Genomic DNA, 18,141 nt, shown 5'->3' on the forward strand with positions numbered 1-18,141 from the left:
CAACTAACAGTTTTAAAAAGCAATACTGAAAAATGCACTTACCTGATTTTTACAACGTTTTCAGATTTTACCACATTCTCACCCTGTTATTTAAATGTTCATTTTATTTTTTGGCTTCTGTTTTGTTTTACCTATTTTCTGGAACCGTTCTTTGTCGGACTTGAACCCTGTCGTCTTGGTCAACTCCTCTCTGCGTCTCAAGTCTGCCGACGTACATGGTGAGCTACTGGACAAATCGGTAACAGTAGATAAGTCATCCATACTGAGGTAAGTGGTCAGCTGGTAACCATGAAAAGGAACAGCATCATACCGCCCCCGTGGCATTCGTTTTAAAGACAAAATGCAACCATACATACTTTCGGCTACATAATTTGTGATTTCCAGAAATGTATATAGGGCCATGTTTTCAGAATGAGCCTATGTTGGGTAATACTGATACCACTGTAAATGGTAATCCTAAAGTACTTTTTTGTCAGGTCATCTCCCTGTTCTCAGACTTTAAATCTGTCAGGTGGTCTGCAGAAGTTGTATTTTGTAACCACTGAAGGGTACATGATACCACTGTCTTTTTGTGGGAACAAGAAGACGTCTTAACTCAAAAGATCTGAATTTATCACCGTTAAAACTGTTTCTTAACCTCATGTCAGCTCTTAAAGGACACCAAATCCAAGATTTTAAAACAGAATATGTTTGATAAGGCTGCAAATGTTGGATTGTACAGGATCTAAAAACTGGTGGTACCTGAAATTCTTCAGAGACTCTTACTGTGCTCTGGATCATGAACTCTCTGCAAACAGCTGGTGGCTGATAATGATTCACCAGACTTTCAGATGAAGGAATCAGACTTAGTAACTCGGACTTCAGATGTCAGCATGAAGCAGAAGCTTCAACAGAGATTGCGAAACAATTATGGAACCAAAAAAAGCTGCAGATGCAAGTTAAAACAGTGATTAAAGATTATATTAAAACACAAAAGGACTATTAAGGAATGTTAATTACTGCTTTATCATTACAGCTTTTTTAGGTTATGTTTAGGGTAAGCTGTATGAAATCATTCACAATTTACTGCTAAGTACATGCAACATAGATCTTTTTTTATATAAAATGAAATCATATATATAAATATATAATATAAAGTAATATTTCATTTTTTTAACAACAAGACTCCTTTACTAGTAATGTTAACATGGCAGCTTTTCATTACAAATAAGGTTCCTTACAGTGTAAAGGGTCCTTTTGATGATTAAAATGTTCTTCACAGACAGAAATAAATGGTTCTTATAAGCACTTCTGTTTGAAACAATCTTTATCAAACCGAAAATCTTTTGGAACGTGTTTTTAAGAGCGTAAAACAAATGTTTATCAGTTGTGATTTATTACCAACCCTAATTGCCCAGTTTTCTTTCATTTAAATTAATTTCTTTAATTTTAATAAAAAAAAAAATGTTAACATGATTATTTTTAACCATTATGAATAAATGAAACACGTTTGATATTTAAAATGAACAAAACACTTTAACATGCACAGTATAATGCCACCAGTATACTCAAGTAAAAAGGTATTCCCAAGGGCTGAGATCACATTAGCAATAACCTTCAGTAACCTTCGTGTTATCAGATGCTTTTCGGTAATATACCAGCAAAAGACACAAAGGTTCTGTCTAATCTATTTATCCATCCACAGTTGAAGTCAGAATTATTAGCCCCCCTTTGATTTTTTTTTTTTTTTTTCACAGTATGTCTAATAATATTTTTTCTTCTGAAGAAAGTCTTATTTGCTTTATTTCGGCGAGTATAAAAGCAGTTTTTAATTTTTTAAAACATATTTTAAGGTCAGAATTATTAGCCCCTTTAAGCTATATATTTTTTTCGATAGTCTACAGAACAAACCATCATTATACAATACATAACGTTGTAATGTAATGTGTTTTATATAGCGCATTTATTGTGTATGGCCGTACACCCAAAGCGCTTCACAATCATGAGGGGGGTCTCTTCACACCACCACTAGTGTGCAGCATCCACTTGGATGATGCGACGGTTGCCACAGGACAACGGCGCCAGTGCGCTCACCACACACCAGCTATTGGTGGAGAGGAGAGACAGTGATCGAGCCAATTCGGTGGAAGGGGATGACTGGGAGGCCAGGATCTTAAGGGCCGATAGAGGGACTTTGGCCAGGACACCGAGGTTACACCCCTGCTCTTTCACGAGAAGTGCCATGGGATTTTTAATGACCACAGAGAGTCAGGACCTCGGTTTAACGTCTCATCCGAAAGACGGCACCCACTGACAGTTTAGTGTCCCCTTCACTTTTCCTGGGGCATTAGTACTCACACAGACCACAGGTTGAGCGCCCCCTGCTGGCCTCACTAACACCACTTCCAACAGCAACCTAGTGTTCCCTTGTGGTCTCCCATCCAGGTACTGACCAGGCTCAGCCCTGCTTAACTTCAGTGAGTAACCGGTCTAGGGATGCAGGATGACATGGCCGTGGCAACAATTATTATACAATATGAAACCTAACAAATATTGTTTAGCCTTTAAATGTCATATTAGGCTGTATAGAAGTCTTTTGAAAAATATCTAGTAAAATATTATTTACTGTCATCATGGCAAAGATAAAATATATCAGTTATTAGAAATTAGTTATTAAAACTATTATGTTTAGAAATGTGTTGAAAAAATTAAACAGAAATTGGGGGGGGGGAGGGGGGGGGGTGGGTGCTAGCGAAAGTGTGAAGATGTTTTTCAGACTGAAAGACAAAGTTTACAGAACCAGGTATTAGACAATTTTTCCCTCTATTTTTTAAATTAGTTGATGCATATTTTAATAATTTGCTTATTATTATCATAAGATTATCTCTTCTTAAGTGTATCATACTGATACTTATACTAATTAATTATACAAGTAATATTAATTATTCACCTTCATAATGATGTTCAACTCCTATCTCTATTCTACAATATAATTAGTCATTTTATAATCAGTTTCATTATCCCAGTGGTCAGTCCAGAGCCACTCTTGTGTCTTGGACACTCTTGGTCAATATGCCCTCTGAATGTCCTGAAGGTATTGACCTTCTCTGAACACTGCTTTCTTGGTTAGGAGAGGTTTTCCTTGCCACACCAGCCATCTCAGTCCCCAGTTTAAATTTTTTTTTTTAGCTGGGGGCATTTTAAATGTGAAAGACCTCGGCTTAAGCCAGAAAACAGATATGCTGATATTTATTTTTTCCACCACAGTCACAGTTTTAGTTTGTTTATAACGGAGTTATCTTTAGTTTGTATTATTATTTTTTTTTTTACTTTTAAATTAGTTTTTAAAATAACAATTTAGTTTTGCCAGAAAATATTATAATGCAAAAACCTTTCATTTGTTTCAAATAATTTTGTTAAAAAATCATGACTAAATTGTATCATGAGATTAGTATCGTGAGTCATATCGAATCATGAGTCAGGTGAATCGTTACATCCCTAATATATATATATATATATATATATATATACATATATATATATATATATAAGCTAAGCATGTATTACTGTATTCTAAGGGAAAATAATATAATATAATATAGTATAATATTTAAAAAATCTCTCTAATAATGCAGTGCATCATTAATAGTTATCAATATGCAGTAACAATTGGTTGTTGCTTAATTTAAGAACAACTATCATAATTTACTGTGTATCATATCATTTCACAATTTAGCCCTCCCTCTCTCGTGCTCTGGCGTGGTCTTTCTGGTCACCTGGAAATGCTCTCCTGGTCCACAGTTTGCCGGAGCAGCAGGAATGACCATTATACACCACGGATCACAAAGAAAGGCCTGCAAACTCCGGATACTGAATGAGAGTGAGAAAAATAAAAAGGGGGGAGAGAGAGAAAGAAAGAGAGAGAGGGTCACACTTCTCTGACATGCATTCATCCGATGGGTCGTTTCATCGCTGAAAAACAAAAACACAGAAGAAGAAAAGCAAAACTGGAAAGCTGCAGGAAGGAAAAAAGAAAGCCAACCGGGGGGGCATACAGCAGCAATTCAACCTCACACACACACATACACAAAACAGATGCACACACACCCACATACACTTGATGGATATCGCATGAAAGCCATCATAAACTCAAGCTCTCTCTCCCCCTCTCGCTATGAACGCTGTGATAAATGTTTAATTAGGAGACTAATTGTGTGTATAATTAACAGTCATCAATCTCATAACATCAGAGAGTAATCATCAGCTAATGCTATCTGATGTGTACTCACACACACAGACACACAAGCACACACACGCACATCAAAATATCACATACATACTTAATATGTTATTTAAATATCCATTAACACTCTATTATTGCACTTATTAGTAATAAAATGTGCAAATTATATATTTACATTTGTTTTAATTATGCATAGAGGTTGTAGGGTTGTGATTTTACAATTTTGTCACTTTCTGGACATATTACCCGTTGAAGTGTTTTCTAAAATAGTGGCCATAGCGCAAGTATGATAATGTATTGCATGTAAAAAAAAAAAGTTTTGGTCACACTTTATTTTAATGTACAATTAATGCTATTAACAAGCCATTAACTAAGATGCCTAGCTCAATAAAAGACTTATTAGCTGCTTATTAATAGTTAGTAAGACAGTAGTTGGGTTTAGGTGGTGGATTAGTATGGAACAAAATCAATGCCAAAAGTGTTGAATTAAAAAGCTTGTTGAACAGCACAAAATTGAAAAAAAAAAAATGCTACACCGAATTATCAAGTTCTTGCAGTTTAATGACTTGAATTCCAGTTTTTGTATTGGTAGGTCCTGAAATTTAACATAGCTGTTTATTTAAGCTGTGAATATTTCAGCTAAAAATATTTCAAACACGTTTGCATACTTGTAAATTCAATAATTCATATTCAATTTCCAGGTTTCACTTACAAAATATTCAATACCCTTTAAAAATACGATTTATAATATTCAAAAGGCAATTTTCAGTTAATTTAATTACAGTTCAAATATTCGCTTCCATAAATTGAGTGGTTCAAACTTAAAATTTAACCTTACATCCGGGATCTGCAGGAAATACAATAGATTGCAGATTGAAGATCGCCAGCTGCTTTTTCACCAGCAGGTGAAGATGCAATAATTTAAGATTTTTAACCCAGTAAATAGACGAGAAAAAAAGCTAATAAATGCACAAAAGTAGCATTTAATATTAATATCAAGATTTTAGTATTGACATTTAATATTTAATATTAATATCAAGACATTGATATTAATAATAAATGCTACATTTGTGCCTTAATTGGCTTTTTTCTCGTCTATTTACTGTATATTATTCGCATATTAACTATCCCATTAGGCCATGAAAGAGAATTTTAGAATTAGAGTTTTGCAACACAACTGATGCAGGTTAGTAATAATAATAATGTGATAATAATTATATATATATATATAATAAAGAGGGTTGGGGAGTTGCGGAAGAAAGTGAAAGTAAACAGCGGACAGGGGAGGAGGGCAGTTGAGTAGGGGATCTGTAAAACGAGGTGTTGGATTAGATTTCGGAGTTCCGGTACAAATTAAGCCCTGATTATATTGTTGCTGTGGTACAACACAACTGTTGAGTTTTCTACGCTATATTATAAATCATCACACTGCACCACAGTTTACACTAACGTTACAGTATTTATTACGGTTTATCAGTTTACTATGCTACAGTTTTCTGTAGCACTTATTTACAAAAAAGTTATACACATTATACACTTTACTATGTGGTTCAAAACATGTTTATTTTAAATTACTATAGTTTTTCCCCATATCTTTCAAACATCACAAAATAACAGATAAAGCATGCAAAAGTATGGACGTATAGTCTACATTATATTATTTATTTGTTTTTGGAAGGGGGGGAAGTGCTCCACAATAAGAACTGTCTAGTTTTGTTGCAAAGGGGTTGCATTGCTTTTTTGTTCTGTCAATGAATTTACCATCAACAAACATTCACCGCTGCTGCGCATATAGACATTAATGTTATGGTGTTTATTCTGCTGAAACGCCAGTAAACACCTGGATTATTGCAAAACAATATAGAAATTTCATTGTAGCGATTGCTTGGCAGGGTGTGTTATTTAGATTCTCTTGTATTTTGTATTAATGTGGTGGTGTTTGGATTTGATTTTTAGATAACACATTAATGGCTGCCGTCGCGTTATCCAGGTGGAATTATTATTATAAGGAATTATTATTATTATTATTATTACTCTATTTATACACATACAGCTAGGCCTGTATATAATCTTTATTGATTCTGTCAAAGGAATTATCGTGTTCAAAAAAAGCCTGTACACATGGATGTATTGAATAAATGTTTATTACATACCGCCATTTCTTCTGTTTTTCAGCCAGTTTCTTGAACTTTCCCCCCTTTATAAGCAAAAAGTTTGGAAGTCTATAAAAGCTGTTCGGTATTTCTTATTTTGGTCGATTTAAAAATTATAAACAACATAAAACAGAAATATATTGACATTCTGATAGCGATTCCTATGTAGAAGAAACACTTCCTGCCCTCCAGCATCATAAATGACGTCAAGTGAAAACAACCTATTGATCATTACACTTTTCCCCATTTTAAACTATTCAAAGTGACACGTCTTGTGTGTTCTAAAGTTTTTAGTGTTACTAGGTGGGTTGTCAGGGTGATATAATTGGTTGCTTTCTCAAGTTCCTACCTAATGCAAATCTACAGGAATGCATTTATTTATTTATTTTATGTCTCCCAGGTAATCAAAATCATCCTATCACGTGTGAAACCCTCAGAAAACTAATGAATTACAATTAGAAGACTTTAGCTATCAAATTGACTGTTCATCCCTTAAGGTCAAGAGTGGCAGAGTACAAATTATAAACTTAAATATACATCTAATGCAAGATTAGCATCCGTTTATAACACCATATGGTGCGAGCTTAGAGATAATTGCAAAATCCCAGTTCAGATGAAGAAATTGTCAAAGAAACTTTCTTTTCTCCCCACCACAACTGTCTTTAAGAGAAATGTTTTAAATCAACTTTTTAATTGCCTTTGTCACAAATATGCTGGTAAACAGTGTAATCTTTTTAGCATTGGAGACGGATGTTTTCCTGATGCAAGTGTTATTTTTGTTTCTGCAAACTGAGGATCACGCAGGGACTGAATTTTAAATGCAAATCTCACGACAGATGTTAAAAACGTACACATATTAAGCTGTCAAATGTGATATTAGAGTGACATGCTTAAGATGTACCCTAGAAACGGTAGGGGCACGTGTGCAGATGGCGAAAGAAAAAGAAATCTGCTAATAGCTTGATGGAGGTTACAGAACATGAGGAGTCAGATTATGTCAGTGTCAGAACAAAGGTCTGGATGCATGATTGTACGTATCTGTTTAGTCCATTATAAACCTCTACACACACACACACACACACATACACACACACACACACACACACACACACACACACACACACACACACACACACGCACACACACGCACACGCACACACACACACACACGCAGACACACAGACATACATGGTTTTACTATGATACCAGATACCTCTGAATGTCAGATAGGATGCTTCTGGATTTGCCCTCGGGGATCTATAAAACACCTTTATCTGCGTATCTGTGAGTGAAATGTGGCCGCCGTGGGTAAGGCTGTGTTTACATTTTTGCAGAAATGACTACTAAATGTCAACAAATCAAATGCATTCAGCTACATGAAACTGTGCATATGAGAAAATCTGTTTTTTCTTTTCGTTCTGATTATTGCTTTAGTTTTTTCCTATACACCGATATTTAGACACACTCGCTGATCTTTATTAGTAGTTAGTAATTTAATTTCAAGGCTTAGTTTTTAGTTTATGCTATATCCTTGTCAAGATCAATCAGCAACCCTTCACAATAAGGCTTCATTTCTAAAAACTGCATGAATTAAGTTCTGTATTAATTACAAAATATTGCTTCTACCTATAAAGCTTTAAATAATCCAGCTCCTGTTTATCTAACCAACCTTCTGTCTTGCTACAATCCAACTCACTCTTTAAGATCTCAAAACTCAGGGCTTCTGGTAGTACCCAGAAAAGCAAAGTCTACTAAAGGAGGTCGAGTCTTCTCATTTATGGCTCCTAAACTCTGGAATAGCCTTCCTGATAATGTCCGAAACTCAGACATGCTTTCTCAGTTCAAAACTAGATTGAAGACCTATCTTTTTAGTGAAGAATACAGACAATGCATCGCATAATATGATTCATGAGTGAAGGCTAGTAGGTTTGACAAACCAACTGTAGGACACACTCTTCCATTCTTAATGGACCATTAAAATTGCAGGTTAACTATGTCTGTATTTAATTTCTAATATTTGATTGTAACTTTTACCTAATTTGATTGTAATGCAATAATGTGGACCTTTTGTAAAGCTGCTTTGAAACAATACATATTGTAAAAAAAGCACTGTACAAATAAACTTGAATTGAATCAACTTTTTAAATCATGAATGATACTTAAGCTAATTACACTCTCACAAAGGTACACAAGCTGGGGTGGCACCTTTTCAAAAGGTATGCATTTGTACTTAAAGGGTCCATATTGGTACCTCAAAAGTATATATTAGTACCTAAAGAATTTAACAGGAACACTTTTGTACTTTTAAGGTACTAATATGTACCCTTAAGGTATTATTATAGACCTTTTAGGTACAAATTTGTACCTATTGAAAAGGTTCCACCCCAGTGACAGCTCGCATACCTTTATTATAGTGCACAATCAATGCCTAAAACAGCACATACTAAACTTTATTACAAAATGTAATCATTACTATTTTCAACATAAATAACTTTAAAAACCTGACTGTTAATAATGTGGTTTAATGATATTTGCAAATGGATTATATCTCTTTTTGTTATGACATTGAAACATCACTTTAAAAAATGCTGGGTTCCACAAAATTAATTTGTGTTGGGGGTAACATGAAGGAATTAAATTAAACTTATTTATTTTTTTACAAATTTAAGTAGACTGAACATGAGACAATTAAGTTGTCCTGAAAAAGACTCAAAAATTGTTTGGTTTCAGCCTTATTTTAAATAAGTACTTTGAACAGACAACATATGTCATTTTTAAAAAAAATGTAGTCCCAAACAAATATTAAAAGCAGGACTGCAAATATAATAAATAAATGATTTATTAAATGATGTATTTATTTATTTGTATGTTTGCTTGTTTAATTAATGACTTAGTGGCTGCTTTAGTATACATTCTCAGAATAAACAAATAGATATTTTTTCCATACTGTGACAATACTTAATATTTTTGAAACAGATGAGTTCTGTTTTAATGAAACAGTGTGTGAGAAATAAAGAGTTTAAATACGAGTATGTGGCTGTAAATTTATTTTCAATAATTTATTTTCTGTTCATTTAAGACAATTAATGCAGTTACATCAAATCTGATAACTCTGAATAGAAATGTGTGTGTATGTATATATATATATATATATATATATATATATATATATATATATATACACACAATACAATGACAAATATATATATATATATATATATATATATATATATATATATATATATATATATATATATATATATATATATATATATATATATTATGTGTGTGTATATACTAATTAAACTCAGAGCATGCAATGCAAAATCACAAATAAATCAAATTGGGACATCTAAATCAATTTCCAGCCCTACACAACACATATTATGAAAAACATACATGATTGGTTGCTGTTATTTTTTAAGAAGTCATTAGTAAATGAATAAATAATTGTTACATTCATTCATTTTAGTCCCCATTCATTCAGCTTAGTCCCTTATTTTATCGGTCACTACAGCAGAATGAACCATCAACTATTCAAGCTAATTTTTTATGCAGCGAATGCTCTTTCAGCCGCAACCCAGTACTGGTAAAGTTAATAAATACATTAATAAAATAACCTTTACACAAATTAATTTTTCCCTATTCCTTTAAATGTTAAATAAACATTTTTAGGTAATTTGCAAATATTCTTATTTATGCAAATATTCTTATTTATGCAAATATGCTTGTTTTTCATTAAATGCAATTAAAGAGATCAAATGCCTTTTTTCCTCATATTTTTGCAATATTTTCTCTGCTCAGGCCAAGATACCAAAGTTTGCAATCCAAATGTCAACACGAAGTCAGCTTTTCTTAAGACCAAACTTTGTGCACTGTATTTTGATTTTAAAAGCTCTAAAGTTTCTCTGTACAGTATATAATCAATTGACGATATTTATTATTATTAGACAAAGTAGAGGCACAAAAAAGAACTTTAATATGTCTTAAAAATTAAGAAACAAGGAACTTCAGAGAAATACTTTCCTCCAGGAACGCTGTTATCTACTTTTTACTTAAAAAATCTCATGATGAGGCTGCAGGAATGACAAACCAAAGTCTTTTAAAACTATTACAATGAACACAACACTAATTTAGACTTTTTTGCACCAGAATTGACCTGCCAAAACATTCCAGTCTTCAGACGGACCCCCGTTTGAAAACACACCTCCACTTCGTGGGAAGATTAAATGCTATTTGCAAGGTGTTTGTGTGGATCATGTAAACAACTCCACCTGTGATTTTGCAGCAGCCCAGAATCTTTCTCATCTTCCTCTCTTTCTCTCTCTCTCTCTCTGTCAGATTGACATATTGGGTTAATAAGTGCCTCTCCCTAGTCTGAGCAAACTAATTAAATATTAATCCTGAAGTGGAGGTCAGAGAAAACTAACAAACAGCCGCTTGGATGCACACACGCTCAGACTTGAACACACACACGCATATATCTGCATTATCAGAAGTGTTTAAGCTGTCTAATTAATTTTTTCCGCTCATATGCTGGAACTCGGCTGCAGCTTTTAAAGTGCACATGAACACATACACCGATAATCTCTTATGCGAATGCACATGAGATCACAGCAAAGGATGTTCTAAACAATCGCACAAACAAAGACCACTGGTACTTTTTTGTCATCCTAAAAGGCGTAAATAATTCTGACAAGAATATACTAGGTAGATTAATGTGAAATGTGATTCATTTAAGCAATTTTGAAAAGAGGCGACTGATGATTTTGCTGCAAGGTTGGCGAAGATGTAATTGTTAAATATTAATGGACCCATTGTATTTGCAGTCAGTTTTAGAGGCCTATGATATATGTTTTATTTTTTATGAACACTTCAAATTTAATGTGCATGTGCAAAGGGTCATACGATTCATGATTCATTTTATGTTGTGGTTCTGAGTTATGGAAAGAATCATTTTTGTGTCAGTAGGGAAAAAATAGAGAGAAGCTTAACTTTGCTTTTCGTGTATCACACTTAAAAAATAATAATAATAGCAGCAGTGTATAATGATATTATTTAAATTAACAATTATATTTACTATGGACATTTTTTTTTACATGGGGTCCATTCTTCATACCTATCTTAAAGGGTCTTAAAGATGATTTGACACATCCTGAATCTTTTAATCTTGATAACTGATCTCTGGCTAATTTTGTTCATCAAACAATATCACGAATTAGTAATAAATGTCTAGATGAACTGATCTGAGCTCACTGCATGTGTTGTGAAGGACAGATCTATTGATCCTCAAAATCATGATCAGCAATGAAACGATTGGCTGACAGCATAGCAGCACAATGACATCATTTGATTAATATTCAGTTATACATGTGAGCAAAATTACATAACATTCTTAGTAAACGGTTTGTTAAATATAATATGCAATAACTCATATATTCACATTTTATTTAGTTTTAATTTAAATAGGATTTTCTTTATTACAAGCCTATTCATGCTTCTTAACTAATGGCTGTTTAAGTTTATTTGGCATCAAAAAGCATTGTCATATTGGTAAACATGTCTGCAATTTTTGCGAAGCATTAAATCACCGGCATAGTAGCAGTGAAAACATGTGTATAACTGCATAAATTATTATTTAAAAAAGATAATATTGTGCATGTCTATTATCATACACAAGTTGTACAAAAGCTGAAACAGTACCTTGAAATAGTCTGCGTTCGTATCTAAAAAGTCCAAATTAATAAACGTTCTCTCAGAACTCCTTCAGGATGACCAACCCCATGACATAGTTTTGTACTTTGTTACAATTACTCTGTTAAAATTACTCTTTGTAATTTTTTTAATATTAAACTATTTTCCCCAGTGTATGAAATCTATAGGTTACTACTGTAAGAAAATATTAGCATTCAGGACATACTTTTATTATCACCTTTGCATAAAATGACCTGATCTAATCCTATTTATATGAATTAAGCCTGCCCCTAAGCAGGTTTGAGCTGTTGACAGCTCTTGACCTGTTGACAAAAACTCTTAGATGAGTTTTGAAGAATGAAACGATGCTGGATCGTGTCAAGTTGTCAATAACCAAATCCAGCTAATTGAGTAAGCCACCACGAGGAACGAACCCCTGGAATTAAACTGGGTTTTATGCTTACATTTTTCTGGAATTTTTTCATTAGTAAAAATATAATTTGAATAACAAAAGTCATTTCAAATTAATTAAAATGAAATATTTTATTTAAAAAAAAAAATTTAAACCCCATTATTATATACACATTTTGTTTAAAGATTTCATATTAAATATATAAATATTTGATAACTTTAACTTAATTTGATTGTAAAGCTGCTTTGAAACAATAACTACTGTAAAAAGCGCTATACAAATAAACTTGAATTAAATTGAAGAAATAGCAAGATATTACAGATAAAAAAAAAAGTGTAGGCCTAAAAAAAAGAATAACATATAAAATGACAGAGCAGTCTTGTATACATTAATTTAATTCTTAGTAACATTATGAAAATTACTGAGGGACTAATACTCAGTTACAGTTACAATCAGTGAAGTGTTTTTGAGTCTTTTGTTGTTTAATTGTACATTAAAAAATATAAAAAATATAAAAAAAGAAGAAAAAATATATTTTATTCATCATGTGTTATGAAAATATAGGGCCCTAAAATTATACAGACTAAAATTGTAAAGCAAACACACACACTTCAGCTTTGAAATACAGAAATGAATTGCTTTGCATGTATTACACAAATAACTATAATAAAAGTAGTTTAACAACTGTATTAATCAAATTAACTATTATATTTACTATAGACAATTTTTTCCACCTGGACAGTGGACACACACATACTTCAACTTTGCATTACAGTAATGAGTTGTATAACATTACTGATATTACCGCATCTTTGATCAAATAAACAGCTACAGTACGTGACGCCTTTTGTTTAACAGGGTCTTTGATGTCAGCGAGGGTTTCAGACTCCACAGTTAAAACATCTGAATGAGTAACTAAGGCGAGGATGGTAAAAAAAGAAGAGGATGGTAGAGATTCGAACATGGGAAGCGTCATTCCCAGCAGAGCAGGAATTATGGCATAATGATGAGTTTCCCTCTCCCCGACCATCCGACTGGATTTATAGCTTCACTTCTTCATGTCTTCATCTGCTCACTCTTACTGTACATCACGAGCTGGGTGTTGGAGAGTTTCCTCATATGGTATTATAATTATCTATTTAACAGGATCTATTATGATGGCAGTACAAAGGGGAATCGTTTTTTACAACCTGCCATCTGGGTGTGAGTGAGCAACAACTACTGGATCATTTGCTGAAGTCCGCAAAAAGAAAAAAATGAATTAGCATCTTAAGCTTGCTCTTAAATCATACCATGTCAACTGGAACATTTCCTGCCCAGATACTAACAATCTGAAAGATTACAAAGACAGTTCATACAAAAATCTAAATTTACTCACTGTTTAGTCACCCTCAAGTGGTTCCATACCTTTATGAGTTTTTTTTTTTTTTTTTTTTTGAACACAAAAGAAGTTATTTTGAACAATGTTAGTCACCGGTAACCATTGACTTGTTCTATCTTGACATGTTTATAATTTCACAACATATTACAAGATTCTATTTCAGAATCACTGTGCAACCTCAAACTGGTAACTAATTGCAATTCATTAACAGTAAATTTATTAAAATTATGCTAATTCATCCATTTTTGTAAGATTTATATTCGTAATTTATATACTTTTCACAAATGCTTCAGACTATTAGGATTTACCCATTTGTCAACAACACATTTTTAATTGTTTCAAATCTAATACAGTTTTGTATGGTATTTCATGGCCTTGTTTTGTTTTTATTTTTCATAGTATATTTCAGAATATGTAGTTTAATTTTTACATGAAAGTATTTGTTTCACCGAATGACGAGTTTACCAGTATTTCAGTGTAATGAGTAATTTGAAACATTAGACACTTCACTTTACTATGCTTTTTCAATATATTTTAAATTACTTTCAAATACATACACTCTCAGAAATAAAGGTACAACAGCTGTTACTGGGGTGGAACCTTTTTAAAAGGTGCACTTTTGTACCTAAAAGGTACACTTTTGTACTTAAAATCTCCACACTGATACCCTAAAAGTTCCACAGGGTACATTTTTTGTACTTTTCAGGTACTTATACGTACTTTGAAAGTACAAATGTGGGACTTTAAGGTACCAAAGTGTACCTTTTAAAAAAGTACCACCCCAGTGACAGCTTTTGTACCTTTATTTCTGAGAATAAAGAATTGAATAGTCTCCCTTAGATAGAAAGAAACAGAAATTCTATCCACATAACGCTAACCAGTCTTAAACGGTGGGTACATTTTAAATTATGATCCCAATTTGTATTTTTGTGACCATTTTAGTACCACTCCGTCACCCTGCACTGATATCCCAAACCTTTAATTTAATATCAGTAACTTTATTAATCTCTAAAGGACCATAATGCTGTGATCTCAAAACTACAATGAAGGTTTCCTCAAGCTGCTCAAACTCAAGCTGCTTTATAAAAAAGGGTCAACTGAAAATGTCACTTTCATTACATTACATCTCTGTCTCATCCGGTTTTCACCTAAAGTACTAATGAACCTCTGTGAATGTGTTTAGCTTTCGTCTCCCTCATGCATTCTCGCCGCGTCTTTCGCACTCTCTCTTCCTCCTGCACTTGATAAGGCTCATGGGAACCTTTTCTTTTCAATCAACAGAGAACAACTATTTATATGACCTATGAACTTTGACAGAGAGAGCTAGACCCTTTACACTCTTAACAAGATTATCAGAGGAGCGAGACCGCGCTGGTGCTGTGCATTACATGGAAGGAACAAAAGATAACCAGCCTCTCGGTAGAATATAAAGACTCATCGCTTCTCAGTCTGTTGCTTTCTCACAGGCCTTGTTTATGCATTTTGTTGATCTGATCACAAGTGTTTGACACTAATTAAAGGTGTAAATGGGGTGTAAAACATGTTGAGTTTGTCAACTTTCAAGCACTAGTGGAAATGCATGTGATCAGACTGTGTTCAGAAGGTAAATGTTTAAAGTCCACGTGAAATGGAAGTTGCTGAGACTTTCAGTATGGTGACGTACTTACAACTAAAATTAAATAGTGAGTAAGAAGCAAGGCTTTCTTTTGAACACCCTTATAGCAAACTAATGGTAAGAGGAGCAAGGTTAAGCATATTAATATGCAGTTGCAATAGAAGCCCTCAGGTTGCACCAACAGAAGGACCACCACTCCAAAGGCGGAAGTAAATGGTCAGACTTTGATATAATCCCAGCAGGCACACAATGTCATGAGACGTTAATATAAGGTTAGATTTAGGTCGTGATGTCAGGTGAACAAAATTCAATCTCTTGTAAGCAGGACAATGTTATTTTAACATCCCATACCGACATTAGTATTTGGTTGATTTTTGTGTTTGAAAAGAACCAAAATCCAACGTTGTACCAACATCTTAAACCAATGTCATATTGACGTCGAATACTGACATTTATTCATCAGGTATGACAGCCAAAATCCAACATCTGATAGACATCATAGTGGTAACGTCCATACAACGTCAAGCTGTAACATCATTAGACATTGATATTTGGTTGATTTTAGGTTGAACGTTGGACATTGAAACTGGCCTGAGGTTGGCTTCTGATGTCAACCTAATTGTCATTTCCAAACAAAGTGCACGTCACTATGACATTGGGGTACAATGTCGATGTGACATAATGTTGACGTCCTGTGCTTGCTGATTACCAAAACAAATCTTTTTTTTCAGTGGATTTACAATTTACCGTTAGTATACACTGTAAAAAAAAGAAAAATGTAAATTAATAATTACAATTGTAATGTAAAAAAACAACACAATTGTAATTATTTATTTACAATGTGCTTTTAAATTTAGTCTAACTGGCAAGCAAAATTGCTAGCCAATTTTTTAGTGTAACAATGTGTGCTAGCAAAATAAACTTTGTAATTTCGTATATCACTTGGACTTTAAGTGGTTGAAGAGCCACAAAAGGCGTACTATGTTTTTACTCCATATTCACTCCATAGCTTCAGTCGAGTGTTTAAAATAAATTCTAGTTGTCAAGTGATTATTAGTCATCCTGAAACAATGAAAAGAATTAAATCTTGTGTTTATAATACAACACCATAGGGATCTCTTGGTATTCTTCATTGAGGATATTTCACAAGATTTACTACAGGATAATTACTACACTGCAAAATTAGCGGTGCTATTTCAACTTTAAGAGGTTTTAAATCAACTAAGAATGAAACGTCCTAATCATTTCAAAATTAAAATAACACTCTTAAGAAAGTTTCTTGTACAACACTATAAACGGGTATATGCAGGAATCCTAAAGGTAATTTTAACACCTTTTTAAGACTTTCTCAGAATATTTTAAGGCCTCATTGCCACTTCAAGTTCTAATCAGTATCAAACCTTTTAACTAAATAAACAGTTTTTAATAAACAGTTGTAGTTAAATAAATCAATAGAGCACAACCATGCAACAGCAGACAAACAGATGTGGAGAGCATACATTACCTTTAAATAAATATATTTATGCTTTTTTGGAGTCAAACACTTTAGACAACGCTTGAACAAAATTTAAGACCTCGTAAAAACGCAATTAAGACTTTTAATAACTTTTAAGGACCTTAATTTTCTCATAATTGACTTATCAACTATTAGTACTTTAAAACTCAGACACCCTGTATAAACTCATCGTATTTACACTATGCCAAGTTAAAAATAACTGGTCTACACTACTTGGAGTTGATTGTACATGAATTTAGTGTAAAAACTGAAAATTTGCTCTGTACCAATCACACAACAGTGCTTCCCTGACAAGATGCGCATGACAATTGCAAGCATTGCAACTGTCTACTAGCCGGGCTCCCAGCTAACTCTATCAAATCTCTTCAGATGCTTTAGAATGCAGCAGCACGAGTGGTCTTCAATGAACCTAAAAGAGCACATGTCACTCCGCTACTCATTCGTTTGCACTGGCTGCCAGTTGCTGCTCGCATCAAATTCAAAGCTCTGATGTTTGCTTACAAAGCAATTTCTGGCCGCGCCCCTTCTTATCTGCTCTCACTTCTGCAGATTTATCGGCCCTCCAGAAACTTGCCTTTTGTGAATAACCGTCGTCTCGTGGTTCCATCCCAAAGAGGGAAGAGAACGCTTTCCTGAACGCTCGCTCACGCTCAATCTGCCTAGTTGGTGGAATGAACTCCCTAACGGCATCAGAATGCCAGAGTCACTCGCTGTCTTCAAAAAATGACTAAAAACTCAACTATTTAGTCTCCACTTTCCTTACTAATATGCAACTCCCTCTCTGACTCCTCCACTAACTACACAAAAAAAGAGAAAAAAATATTTACTAATGCTTTCCTACTTAGACTTAACACACCTGAAACTTGCCTGAAACTTATTCATTGTTGCTCTTATAGTTTTGTAAATTGCTTCCTTTTCCTCATTTGTATGTCGCTTTGGATAAAAGCATCAGCTAAATGACTAAATGTAAATGTAAATTGCTTAATTGTGACACATAGTCTGTCATTCATTCATTGTGTCCTTAGTCCCTTATTTATCAGGGGGTTCCACAGCGGAATGAACTGCCAACTTTGTTTACCCAATTCACTTATACCACATGTCTTTGGACTGTAAGGAAAACCGGAGCACCTGGAGGGAACCCATGTCAA

General features: G+C 33.6%; 1 protein-coding gene and 1 long non-coding RNA gene across 24 annotated transcripts in view; both read right to left on the reverse strand.

Moving 5' to 3' along the window:
* ubn1 (ubinuclein 1) overlaps positions 1-18,141 on the reverse strand; it is a 192,149-nt gene that overhangs the window by 91,615 nt on the left and 82,393 nt on the right. The gene's annotated exons all lie outside the window — the stretch shown is intronic.
* Positions 1-18,141, reverse strand: part of LOC147846685 (uncharacterized) — a 165,456-nt gene that overhangs the window by 64,676 nt on the left and 82,639 nt on the right. For all 22 annotated transcript variants that reach the window (XR_015476212.1, XR_015476221.1, XR_015476210.1 and 19 more), the window contains one exon: positions 3,756-3,849. This is a non-coding gene — a long non-coding RNA (uncharacterized LOC147846685). The remainder of the gene's footprint in view (positions 1-3,755; positions 3,850-18,141) is intronic.

Source organism: Danio rerio, chromosome 1, assembly GCF_052040795.2.
Source record: "Danio rerio strain M-AB ecotype USA chromosome 1, GRCz13ab, whole genome shotgun sequence".
Lineage (NCBI taxonomy): Eukaryota > Metazoa > Chordata > Actinopteri > Cypriniformes > Danionidae > Danio > Danio rerio.